The following is a 13,837-nucleotide window of genomic DNA, read 5'->3' as shown; positions in this document are numbered from 1 at the left end:
AGCCTTCAAAACCCAGCAGCCCAAAGGCAATCTCAAGACTATTTACAGTTTTGATACAGAGCTTTACAGTTTGGATACAGCATAAACTAGAGTCAGTGCACTTGGCCCCACAGAATGGAACCTGCAGGACTGAGCAGTGCAGCTTTTCACTGCTCAGAAGGATTTTTTGATCTATACAACACTGGAAAGTATAAAAGTAGCATCTGAGTCACATCAATCAAGGGAGACAGACACTATGACAGAGCTCAGGGAGGTGGTGGAGTCCCCATCCCTGGAGGGTTCAAGAAACACGTGGATATGGCACTTTGGGAAGTGGTTTAATGGCCATGGTGGTGTTGAGTTAGACTTGATCTTAGAGGTCTTTTCCAACCCAAACAATTCTATGATTCTGTAAATATCAGATGAAATAAAGATCTCAGTTATGATGCCCCCTCCCTCCCATCCAACACAAATCATGCTGGGAGATGATGAGGTTGTGAGCAGCCCTGCAGAAAAGGGAAAAGCCAAATATCAGCTCTCCTCATGCCCATCTATCCACTGAGTTGTAATATTTAGAGCAAAATATGAGTCACAGAATTCATAGAATGATTTAGATTGGAAGGGACCTTAAAGATCATCCAGTTCCAACCCCCTGCCATGGGCAGGGACATCTTCCATTAGCCCAGGTTGCTCAAGGCCTCATCCAGCCTGGCCTTGAGCACCTCCAGGGAGGGGATATCCACAGCCTCCCTGGGCAATCTGTTCCAATGTCTCCCCACCCTCACTGTAAAGAATTTCTTCATCATCTCCAGCCTCTATCTGCCCTCCTCAAGCTTCAGTCCATTCCCTCTCTTCCTATTACTCCAACCACTTGTAAAAAGTCCCTTCCTGGCTTTCTTGTAGGTCCCCTGACTGTTAAGATCTCTTGTCCATGCCCATAACACCTCAGTCACCTGTAGATCATGCTCTTACCTGGCTCTGTAGTCCCTGCCAGCACACTCTTTTCACCTGTCTTGCCAGTGCCATGCACTGGATCAAAAGGCCTCATTTTCAGCTGTTACTGATGCAAAACCATAAACACTGATCTGAGAGGTTTCAAAGGAAGCCTGAATGGATCTGAACGCAAGGAGGCTTCACAAATGAAAGGAGCTATCAGTAATACTCATCTTGTTTGCACAATGGACCTTCTGTGAAATGAAAAAAAAAAAAAAAAGAGGTTGACTCTCTCTGGAGAGGCTTGATGAGAAGCAGGATACTTATTAATCAAATGCATTCTTTTCTGTAATTAAAAGGAGAGAGAGAAAGAGAGAGTGCATGCTTGCTCTCATAGCCCTGATTCATCAACTCATTGTCCAATTCATCCTCAAGCAAACACTTTGGGTAGATTAGGCCTCCACTTGAAAAAAAAAAACACACCACCAACAAACCCCACATTCATCATTTTTCTCTTTTCAAAAATCCAAAAACATATCCTGAGAAAATCCAAAAACCCCAAAGCATATCCTGAGAAGCTGGAAAATAAAACTGCTCCCTATTACCTAGTCTACAAATGAAATCTTCATGAAAACTTAATGGAGAGCAGTGGAAAAATCAGCAAGATAATGTCAGGATGAGAAGGAAGCATTCACACTCTGAGATATTTAATATTTTGATGGGTTATCTGGAAGAAATAAAAGACTGCATTTGTGGATCTGGTTCTAACCTTCTTAACGTCAGTGGCAAAGAGCCCAGTGAGTTCAGTGGGGCCAAAATGAAGCTCAGATTGGATTAAGAACTGACTTCTGATAAAGTATGTGATGCAATTCCCTTCATCTTCCCATCTGAGCAGAACAAAATAGGAAAGATTTATTGAAGCCTGTCACACAGACAACTAATTAAGTTTGTTTTGACCTGGAAAAAAGGAAAAGTAGCTTTGGCTATGAATTCATTGCAACAGCAGTGCTGGACACTGAGCCTTCTGATGGAAAGGTGACTGCCCTTACTGAAGGGTCTCAGACCTGTGCTCCACTAAACCCTGAGCTGTCCAAACACCTGGCTGCTGAGCTCTGCCTGCTTAAACACAGCAACTGATGGGGACACCCACACTGGGAGGGGTGGCTGGCAGCCTCTCAGGCTGTGCTGCCATCCAACCAGATCTGGGCAAGCTGCAGAGCTGGGCAAAGGGGAATCTCATGAAGTTCCATCAGGACAAGGGCAGAGTCCTGCCTCTGGGCAGGAACAACCCCAGGCACCAGCACATCACAGGCTAGGGGTTGTCCTGCTGAAAAGCAGCTCCATGGAGAAAGAACCTGGAGTGCTGGTGGACAGCAAGTTCTCCATGAGACAGCAATGTGCTGCTGTGGCCAAGACAGGAAGTTCCACCTTAACATGAGGAGAAAGTTGTTTGTTGTGAGGGTGCTGGAGGCCTGGAGCAGGCTGCCCAGAGAGTTTGTGGAGTCTCCTTCTCTGGAGATTTTCAAAACCCACTTCGATGTGTTCCTGTGTGACCTGCCCTAGGTGATCCTGCTCTGGCAGGGTCGGTGGACTGGATGATCTCTGGAGGTCCCTTCCAAGCCTTAACATTCTGTGATTATGTGAAATATTGAATCTTTCTCTGGAAAAAAAAAAAAAAAAAGAGACAGAGAAAATAATTCAGAATCTGTTGATGGTAAAAGGCACAAACCATTGTGCTTTCAGCTCCCTCTGACAGTCAGTACTGCAGTCAATTAGTTCACATAAGGAGAAGCTGCCCAAAGGAACTCCATTCCCTTTTGCTGGTTGCAAGATATCTTATCAGTTGTTACTGGTGAAAGAGCACTAATGGAGATGAAGGAAAAATCTCTATTTCCCTTTACCAACATATCCAGGTTGCCCAAGGAGGTCATGGATGCCCACTCCCTGGAGGTGTTCAAGGCCAGGTTGGATAAAGCCCTGAGCAACCTGGGCTGGTGGGAGGTGTCCCTGCCTGTGGCAGGGGGGTTGGAACTAGATGATCTTTAAGGTCTCCTCCAAACCCAAACCATTCTATAAATCTATGAACACCAATACCTCAGGATCTCACTCCTTCAGTTCCTACTGGTTGCTGTCACCTCTTTCGCCTTGGTCTTCTGTCACAGTAGCTGAGCTGAGTGGAAGGGAGGTTCAGCTATCTAAAGCAAATGTTGGAGAGCAGCCCTTCTGGAGAGCTTTCCTTCCAGCCCTCACAATCAGAAGCTTCCAAATTCTGTTTAAATAGGAGAACTGAAGCATGGAAAGAGAGCTGCAATATGAGAGCCTCCAATATCAGAGCCTCCCTTCGACCGGGAGCTCTCAGACAGTTACCCAAAGCTTTGAATTCAAGCACTTCATGGAAAGAATTCTAAACCTAACTGCTATTCCTGTGCAACACCCCAGCTATTCCTGCACCATTTCCTGTGCAGTTACTCTTGGGAGAACCATTCCTTTCCTGTTCAAAGACAACCTTTCATTAGAACAAGAGATAAACTGAAGGCAGAGAAGTAAGGAAGAGCACATCTCCTTAACCCACTGGTTAGGAGCCATTTTCTTTCATGTGGAGCTTGAAACCTCCCAAATCAGTCTGAGGAGAGACTAATTCCCTGTCATCAAAAGTCATGCAGATGAACAACCACCTAGCAAGAGTTCAGAATGTCAGACAGCTTGAATCTGCCTCTTTTTGAGGGCAACAGAAGAAGGATTTTTACAGAGGAGGTCCTTGATTTACAGTGCTTTGACTTCTGCTGCACAATAGGGTTACAGGGTCCAGCAAATCTCTAGAAGTTCCACAGACAAGGCTGTTTCCTTCCCTGCAATTCCTGCAGCGGCACAGGCTTGGGGCAATGCCAGGCACCCATCATTGCCTTTGGTTCCTGCTGTATTTATCCTGGTAAGGGTCCAACCCATCCAAGATCTTAAACAATACTCAGCTTTGAGATATTGCAGACCTTGGACTGATGGCTTTGAGCATTCATGAAGAGTGATTGAAAGACATAAAAATCAGTAATATATAAATATATAAAGTGAATGTGGAGTTGTTTAGTCTTGACATGGCAAGGCTGCTCTTGGTATCTTCTCCCAAAGAACCAGAGACAGGACGAGAGGAAATGGACTGAAGCTGTGCCAGGGGAGGGTTAGATTGGAGATCAGAAAGAATTTCTTTGCTGCAAGAGTGGTGAGGGGTTGGAGCAGGCTGCTCAGGGAGGTGGTGGAGTCCCCATCCCTAGAGGTGTTCAGGGAGCTGTAGCTGTGGTGCTTCAGGGTACAGTTTAGTGGTCATGGTAGCTGGGTTGTGGTTGGACTCAATGATCTTAAAAGTCTTTTCCACTCTTAATGATTCTCTGTGCTTCAGGATATGGTTTAGTGGTCATGGTAGGTGGGTTAGGGTTGGACTCAGTGATGTCAAAGGTCTTTTCCATCCTTCCAGAGAATGACCTGGTGGAACAGATGTTTTCCAAACACTGTGAAGTTTTAACTCCATCTTTTTTCCCCAGAATGAAACACTCCCAGCACCTTCAGCCAGTGAACTGATAAAGCTTTTAATTTCTGTTGAGCATTGCAGCAACTGAAATACATTTTGACATGCCAAGCATGAAATATCCTGGCAGGGGATGAAAGCCTTCCTTAATACATCTCTCTCCATCTTCTTTGTGAAGTATCAGTCCAAACACTTGCAGCATTAGCTTGGACAGCTCTGCAGTTTCCAGCCAGCTGATGACTTGCTTATTGCTGTCTGGGGACACCTAAGCTCTTCTTGTCCATACTGGAGCATCCAGGAACCTTTGAGGCAGGCATCCTAAGTGATGGAGAACATGCCAGCCTAGAAAATTGATTGCCTAGCTCAGCACGTGGCCCACGTTTTCACCAAGGTGAGTTAAACTCCGGGTGGGGGAGGGCAAGGACTCCAGACTTTTGTTCAGACTTGAACTTCTTTGTGAAGTGTTAACCTGGAATGCATTTCCTGTCAGGAACAGCAAAGGCAAAATGCTGTCACACTCTCACATCATCTTTATTGCATTGATGAATTTGAAGGAAACTTCAAGAAGAAGCCTGAGGGAGGCTTGCATAAGCAGCAGCCTTCCACGTGATGATTGAAAGCCTTTATCAGCAGTGAATTTTCCCCTCAAAAAATACATCAGCCAAAGCAGGAGATGTAGAGCTAAGCATCACTATTGTCATCAAAGAACAAACCCCTCAGGATTCTGCTTTTGTTCTCCCTTTCTCCTTCACAATGCTGGTTATTATGTTAGACAAAAGGACAAATTGGAGCTCCTTGGAAAGAGCTCTACACTAAAAGGTCCTGTTCCAGGGTTGTATGGACTGGGTCCTTGAACGTGACCTTCCATTTCACGGACACATTTCCAAACAAAGCTCCATGATTACAATGCTGCTAGATGCCTTTGAGCCTAACAATATTTTGCTAGGCTCAAAGGGAGCTCACAAGAGAATTCCTGTTGTAAAATGATCTAAAACATCCATAGAACAGACAAAGGAGTTGGAACTGTTTGGCTCCAAAGGTACAGAGAAATGTACAACATACCATGCTTAGCACTAGGTGAGGCAAGCACAGCTCAGATGTCAGCAACAATGCCTGATCCATGCCTAAAAACAAGCCCCACAGACTCCTTAGAGGATTAGCAAATTGTCCATCAGGAGCAGGAGCAGGAGCAGGAGCAGGAGCAGGAGCAGCTCCATTCTGTGCTATGCTGGACATTAAATCTAGGCACAAATGGTTTAGATACTTACCACTGCTGGCCTCTGGATGCTTCTTAGCAGCCTCCTTGGTTTTCCACTTCTCTTGCATGCACTTTGAAAATGAGGATAAGGACTGGGGTGGATTAGAAGAGCTGTGGTGAGTAGGTCAGAGAGTTTCTCCTCCCTCCCTGCTCTGCCCTGCTGACGCCACATCTGGAATACTGTGTCCAGTTCTAGGCCCCTCAGGTCAAGCAGGACCTCAGGGAACTGCTTGAGAGAGTCCAGCACAGAACCACAAAGCTGCTGCAGGCAGTGGAACATCTGCCTGTGAGGACAAGCTGAGGGAGCTTGGGGTTCTGGTGCTTGGAGCAGAGGATCCTGAGGGCTGCCCTCATTGCTGGGGATAAAGATGTGCAGGGATAGAGCTCAGGGATGTCCAAGGACAGGACAAGGGGCAATGGGGACAAGCTGGAGCAGAGGAGGTGCCATGGGAACAGAAGGGAAAACTTTGTCACTGTGAGGGTGACAGAGCCCTGAAGGAGGCTACCCAGAGAGGTTGTGGAGTCTCCTTCTCGGAGACTTCCCAACCCCAGCTGGCTGTGTTCCTGTGTGACCTGCCCTGGGTGATCCTGCTCTGGCAGGGGGTTGGACTGGATGGTCTCTAGAGGTCCCTTCCAACCATGTCCTCCATCACCCACTGGCTTCTGTGATTAGCTGGGTGTGGGATTCACAGTGCTAACAGAAATGCTGAAAGGTCTGTCATGAAGAGCATCACCAATGAATAATTTCATGTCAGTAGCAGCACAGTGGTGAGCAGTGAGCTCACTCTCACAGATCCTGATTCCAAAACTCAGGAAAAGAGAAGTTTCTCAGTGACTTGATTGGATATTGCACCTTTGTTATGCAGCAGCTTGAAACCACCCCTTGTAGGAAGGAACCCAAAGGGAGATGTTCAGGTTTGCAGTGTTTCAAGGTAGCATTTATTGGGTTGAGGATCTCACACTCCACTTTTCAACACTTACAGTACCACAGCCTACTTCTCCTGCTTCTTCAAAGCCTGCATTTCAGATCTCTCTTTGAAATAGTTTGTTCAGAAAGGAGGCTGTGCACAATCTGAGTAATTCTGAGAGAAGAAAGCATTACATCAGGTCCTTTGTGTTCCTTTGCCTTTCCCCATCTACTCCAAACAGATGTGTGTTTAAAACTTGATGCTATATAGAGTTTATGTCCCTGTTGAGATGTCCATAAAGCTTTCTACCTGCTGAGACATCTATCCTTGGATCACAAGCAGCTGAATAATAAAATCTCAAGAGAAGGAAAAGAATGCAGAGTTTCTAGAGTGCTTTCCTGGTTTTATTGCCATGCATCCTGCATCTAATCGTTTTCCAGCAGCACATGAAGTGATTCAGCTAAACTCTAATGACATCTAACAGCCTGGGTTCAAAAAGCTGCCTGTTCTCACAGCTAAAGTCTTCTTCCTTTTGAGTCCCCACAACTCAGACAGGCAACTGAACTGCAAGAGATGTTCAGCCAACAGACATTTACAGGCTACAAAGTCTGCACTGCAAAAGGGGATGGATGAGTAAAACTGAGAATTCTACCTGAATTTGGAGGGAAGAATGACAGCTCCAAGGAGGTTCTTCTCCTTCTCTGCTCTGCCCTGCTCAGATCACACCTACAATTCTGTGTCCAGTTTGGGGCAGCCTAGTGCAAGAGAGACAGAGATCTCCTGGAGAGAGTCCAACAGAGAGCTGTGAGGATGATGAAAGAACTGGAACATCTCTACCATAGAAAAAGACTGAGAGCATTGGGGCTGTTTAGTCTGGACTTCTCCAGAAGGCTGAGAGGGGATCTGCTAAATGTCTATCAATATCTGAGGGGTGGGTGTCAGGATGAAGGTGCCAAGCTCTTTGTGGTGGTGCCCACTGATAGGATAAGGAACAGCAGGTACAAGCTGGAACCCAGGAAGTTCCACCTCAACAGGAGGAGAAATTTGTTTGTTGTGAGGGTGCTGGAGGCCTGGAGCAGGCAGCCCAGAGAGGTTGTGGAGTCTCCTTCTCTGAAGGCTTTCAAAGCCCACTTGGATGTGTTCCTGTGTGGCCTGCCCTAGGTCATCCTGCTCTGACAGAGGGGTTGGACTGGATGTTCTCTGGAGGTTCCTTACAACCCCTAACATTCCATGATTCTGTGATCTGAAAACCCTGGCATATATAATAATACTCAAGCACGGATGTAGCTGGGTGAGTCATCTAACTAGATCCATAGAGCTAGGACCTGTGAAACAATCTGCATTTAGGGTTTATTTGTGTCACAACAGCTGCAGCAAATGCCCTGGGTGCATTTCACATCCAACCAACTGAAATGCTAAGCAATGGCTTTCCATTTCCTAACCAGCTGAGAACCTCTGCAGCGTCTCTCACTGGAGCTCAGGAGGGCAGACTGAGGAATGGCAACCTTCAAAGGTCTAAGGACCTCAGATACTGAAGAGCTGTTCACAAGATAGGAGGCAAACAAGACTCAGTAAACTGTTTGCCCGCCTATGTTTCTGCCAGCAGCTTTTAAGCCCTTCCAAAGCCCTGAACAGAAGGGATACTCACAGTGGTGGTGTGCTGCTCCCTGGGGCAAGGGATTGCTCTTCAGGCTCCCCTTATTTGGAAGTGAAGAGATGCAGTGCTGCTGGGCAGGCCTGGTCTTTGGGGAATGAAGTCTGGGCAGTCTTGTTCTTGCTGTTATTCATCATGGGCTGCTTAGATTGTTTCTTTGCTCCTCCTTACAGTGTGTTGATTGAAGGGGGTGACAGCCACCCTTTTGCTTTCCCCACAGTGACCTTGTTGGGAGACTGCAGGTCAGCAGGACTCCTTTTCCTGGAAAGAAAGTGGAGAGAAGCAGCAACTTCTGCTTCTCCTGGTGGCTGATGTTCTTACCTTGCTGGTGATAGCTCTGCCAGACCACTGGTAGATGTTTGACAGCCTGTGCAGCAGAAAGGTGAAGGAGGCTGGAACAGGAATTGATGTTGTGTGGAAGGACAAACTAATCTAAACATGACAGAGGAGAAAGCAAAGAAGTGCTGGAGCCCAAACTTGGTTTGACAATGGGTCAGGCATCACTGGGAGGAGAAAAGGGGTGGAGGCAAGTCTGTTTTTGAAGCACACTGAGGTATGACTATCCCAGGAGGAGACATGCCAGCCCAGGAGGAGATGGCTCAGACATCACTGATGCACAGCCATTAGAATACAAATCCTCCCTAGGAAGCCCCTACTCCAATCCAGTCCAGTGCCACTGCAGAGCTTCTGTTGTGCTGCATAAATTAGAAGCAATCAAGGTGTGCTGTGATCATGGCTTCATGCTTAGAGGCAAGGTAAAGATGGTTCAGCAGTGATAAATGGGAAAGAGTCAGGGGGATGCAAGGGTAACACAAGGGCATTGCAATGCTGGCAGCATTTCAGCATCTGGAAGGCTGCAGAGGGACTTTTCCTGAGGGTGTCTAGAGACAGGACAAGGGGGAATGGTTTGAAGCTGAGGCAGAGCAGGGTTAGACTGGAGCTGAGGAAGAAGTTCTTCAGTTTGATGGTGGTGAGACTCTGGAATAGGCTGCCCAGGGAGGCTGTGGATGCTGGGTGTTCAAGGCCTTGAGCAGCTAAGTCTGGTTGAGAGGTGTCCCTGCCCATGGCAGGAGTTTGGAGCAGATGAGCTCTGAGGTCCCTTCCAGCCTGAGCCATTCTAGGATTCCATGATTTTCAGTGAATTTGGAGGAGAGAAGGAAACATAACCAAATTCACTGTGTGGACAGGAATGAGAAACAGCAGTGATAAAGATGTCAAAGGATCATCAGAGAATAAATAGAGATGATGCCAAGGTAATGATGAGAAGGAGCAACAGAGCCATAAAACCAGGACTTCATATCCAATGCTCAGTCAGGAGTGAGGAGATGAGAGACTCTGGGATGAGGTACAGACTCCTGTGTTGAGAAGAAGCTTGAGTGGTGCAATTCTCATCCTTCATAGCACTCAGCTCTTCAGCTCCGCTCCCTCAGTTGGAGAATCTTTGTGGTGGAAGGAAGATTGTCCAGGAAGCAGAAGACAGGAAAACCCAAAAGGCCAACTTCTGGTGTGCTCATTAAAACACAGGCACCACAGCTGGCTTCTGGAGTTGGACAGGGACAGTACACTGAGTTTTTGGTGGCTAAGGAATTTACTGCCCTGAATGTGCCTGTAAATGGCTATGAACAACCACCCTGATTTGCCTGCTTTGGTTTTTTATCTTTCAGCTTTTATTTTCTGTTTTTTTTGTTTTGTTTTGGTTGGTTGGGGGGTTTTGTTTTTTTCTCTTTGGTTGGTTGGTTTTTGTTTGGTTGGTTTTGGGAGGAGGAGAGAGTTGGCTGGTTTTTTGGCTTTGTTTTGGTTTTTTAGGTGCTAGCAGTTTCTTTTGACCAGAAAACTTTCTCCTTTCTCTTATTCCCTCCCTGATGTTGTTCAAGGCCAGGTTGGAGACAGCAATAAGATCTCCCCTCAGCCTTTTCTCCTCCAGACTAAACAAGAAGTGTTCAAAGCCAGGGTGGATGAGTCTTTGAGCAACCAAGTCTAGTTGAGATGTGTCCTTGCCCATGGCAGGAGGTTGGAGTAGATGAGCTTTGAGGTCCCTTCCAACCTGAGCCATTCTCCATCATAAAACTGAAGAAAAGAAGAAGCTATTAACATTTCTCAAGGCCTTTATATTTTTTAATTTTTTTTTCTGAAGATGCTTTTAGAACTGAGAAAACAAAACAAACAAAAAAAAAAGGTTTCCACTGGGATGGTTTAAAAACATGAACTACCTGCTATTTTTTAAAAAGTTATTTTTTGAGCTTAATCTCCTAACTTTTCTACTATATTTGGGGTTCAGGTCTCTCAAAGTTTTTTATTTGAGCTTAATATTCTAAATTTATTTGAGCTTAATATTCTAATTTTTTTTATATATTTGAGTTTCGAGTCCCTCAATTCTACATTTTGAGCTTAATCATCCAAATTTTCTAATGTATTTGGGGTTCAAGTCCCTCAAAGTCATTTTTCTAAGCTTAATAGTCTAAATTTATTTATAGATTTGGGTTTTAAGTTCTTCAGAATTATTGTTTGAGCTTAATCTTCCAATTTTTCTACTATATTTGGGGTTGAAGTTCCTCTGAGCTATTTTTTGAGCCTAATCTCCCAAATTTTCTGATATATTTGGGTTTCAAGTTCCACAAAGCTAGATTTTGAGCCTAATCTTTGAAATTTTCTACTATATTTGGGGTTCAAGTTCCTCAAAGTTATTTTTTTGGAGCTTAACTTTCCAGATTTTCTGATATATTTGGGTTTCAAGGTCCTCAGAGTTAGTTTTTGAGCTTAATTTTCTGAATTACACCAGTTTGGGTCAGTTTGGTGAAAGAAAACATTGCCATTGAACTCCAAGTAAGAAATTATTACCCATTGTTTTATGTACCTTTATATAAAAAGTTACAAGTAGCAAGCAGATGACAGAGCAATGGGAGAGTAACAGCAGTAACCTGTGGATGCATGCTTTGTACAATGCCAGCTAAGAAAGAGAGTTCTGCCAACTCAAATCTTCAGGAACATACATGCAGATTAAGTGTCTCAAGTGTCCAGTTCAGTCATATTGCTAGGTCCAACAAAACATTTCTCTTGAAGTGCTGCTGCTGCTGAATGGCTAAATACCTGATTTCAATCAATTCTTCCTGAAATTGGGAATTTAACTTGCAAAAAAAAAAAAAAAAAAAAACATTTAAAAAAAGGAAATTAAAAAAAAGTAGAAGAAAAAAATAAAGAAAAAAAAAAAAAAGAAGAAAAAGAAGAGAAATGCCCAGTAAGTAATATAACCAAAGTCTTATTGCCTTCTAGGAATTGTACTCAACACTTTTTTTTCCTCTCATGATATGAGAACAGGTGGTCAGAGAGTCCATAAAACCTCTTAGCTGGTGTTTCCAAGGATGCCAGTTTCACATTTCATTGGAGCACATCCAAAGTCACCCAGGAGAGCTCTATTCCCAGCCAGGCTAGATAATGGAAACAACGGACACAGAACTTCAATGTAAAGCTTCTTCCACGCAGCAGACAACAGAGAAGTCAATCACAGACAGAAAACACAGCAGCAGAGATAAAACTAAATGGTTTTTATGGAAAAAAAAAATAGGGGGGAGACAACAGGGATAGTCTCAGTTAGAAGCTAATTTTTCCTTCGAGTTGGTAGCAAATCTCCAAGTGGATTTAAAAACTAAGGAGCACTTGTTGGTCAGCATCAGGTTACCAAGGAAAACAGGATTGTGCAATAAGGACATCTTGCGAAGGAGATAGGCAAGGCCAGGGTCAGTGAGGCTCTGACCAACCTGATCCAGTGAGGGATGTCCCTGCTGACTGCAGAGGGGTTGGACTGGATGACTTTTGGAGGTCCCTTCCAACCCTGACCATTCTGTGACTCATAGGTTTAGATAAAGGTAATGAAATGGAACTGAAATGTGGTCAGTCTCTCCTTCAGACAGTTCAGAAGTCTCACTGTAGGTTTTGCCATTCAAGGTTTGCATGACTGCATGAATAGCTGTCTGGTGAGGGGAGAGAAGGGACCCTCAGCAAGGTTGCTGATAGTACCAAACTACTAGGGATGTCTGATAACACCATCAGGATGTGCTGACAGTTAACTGAGATCTGGGCAGGCTGCAGAGCTGGGCAAAGGGGAGCCTTATGAAGTTCAATAAGGGACAAGTACAGAGTCCTGCCTCTAGGCAAGAATGACCCCAGGCACCAGCACAGGCTAGGGGTTGTCCTGCTGAAAAGCAGCTCCATCGAAAAAGACCTTGGAGTGCTGGTGGACAGCAAGCTCTGCATGAGACAGCAATGTGCCCCTGCAGCCAAGAGAGCCAAGGGCATCCTGAGGTGCATCAAAAGTGTGGCCAGAAGCTCTAGGGAGGTTCTCCTGCCTCTCTGATGTGCCCTGTTATGACCACATCTGCAATGCTGTGTCCAGTTTGGGGTTCACCAGTGCAAGAGAGACAGAGATCTGCTGGAGAGAGTCCAACAGAGAGCTGTGAGGATGATGAAAGAACTGGAACATCTCTGCCATGGAGAAAGACTGAGAGCACTGGGGCTGTTTAGTCTGGAGAGGAGAAGGCTGAGAGGGGATCTGATCAATGTGTCTAAATATCTGAGGGGTGGGTGTCAGGATGAAGGTGCCAGGCTCTTTGTGGTGGTGTCCAGAGACAGGACAAGGAACAATAGATCCAACCTGGAACCCAGGAGGTTCCACCTCCACATGAGGGTGCTGGAGGCCTGGAGCAGGCTGCCCAGAGAGGTTGTGGAGTCTCCTTCTCTGAAGACTTTCCAACCCCACCTGGATGTGTTCCTGTGTGGCCTGCCCTAGGTCATCCTGCTCTGGCAGGGTAGGTGGACTGAGTGATTTCTAGAGGTCACTTCCAACCTCTCCCATTCTGTGACTGTGTGATTGCCTGAAAGCAAAGTAAGGTTAAAATGCATTCTCTCTGTGAGGAAAAAAAAAAAAAAACACAACAGAAAAATCTTTGTCTACACTCTCTAGAAGCAACAAAAGCATTCATTCATGGATCCTTTCCCAGTAAAATGATTGTATGCATACATAGACGTAACAACATCTTTAGACACAATTCTATGGTTAGATAGATACTCAACTATGAATCCACAGATTCTCAGCTACCTAAAACTTCAGTAGAAACATTTGGTGACCTGGCAGTGCTGGCTTATGGTTGGACTTGATGCTCTTAAAGGTCTCTTCCAATCAAACCTGAGAATTCTGTGATCTGAGATTATATTTATGGAGGTGACATGCTGCTAACAAATGATACAGAACAAAAAGCCTAGGAAAAGACTCAAAAAACCCCTAACCCAAAAACTAAAACAAATGAAGATTATTTTGCAAACATCAACATCAGTGCTAGAGTATCTCTACCACACCCTCTTCCCCCAACACTTTGCAAGGTTGAATGAATAAAATGAACTGAAAGCAGATAATCAATTCCACATCTTCCTGTCTTGGGTTAGATTGCCAAATCTGAGAGATTACTTTACATGCTGGGGCTCCAAATTTTGGGTTCACAAATAAAAAGGAGCAGTAATGAAGCACTAGAGCCATGCAAAGCATCTGTCTTTACCAACTGTTTGCAATGAGGAGTATATTAAACCAGGGAATGAGG

Source organism: Indicator indicator, chromosome 6 (genome assembly GCF_027791375.1).
Source record: "Indicator indicator isolate 239-I01 chromosome 6, UM_Iind_1.1, whole genome shotgun sequence".
Classification (NCBI taxonomy): domain Eukaryota; kingdom Metazoa; phylum Chordata; class Aves; order Piciformes; family Indicatoridae; genus Indicator; species Indicator indicator.
The sequence above is the reverse complement of the archived record's forward strand: the minus strand, read 5'-3'. Positions refer to the sequence as shown.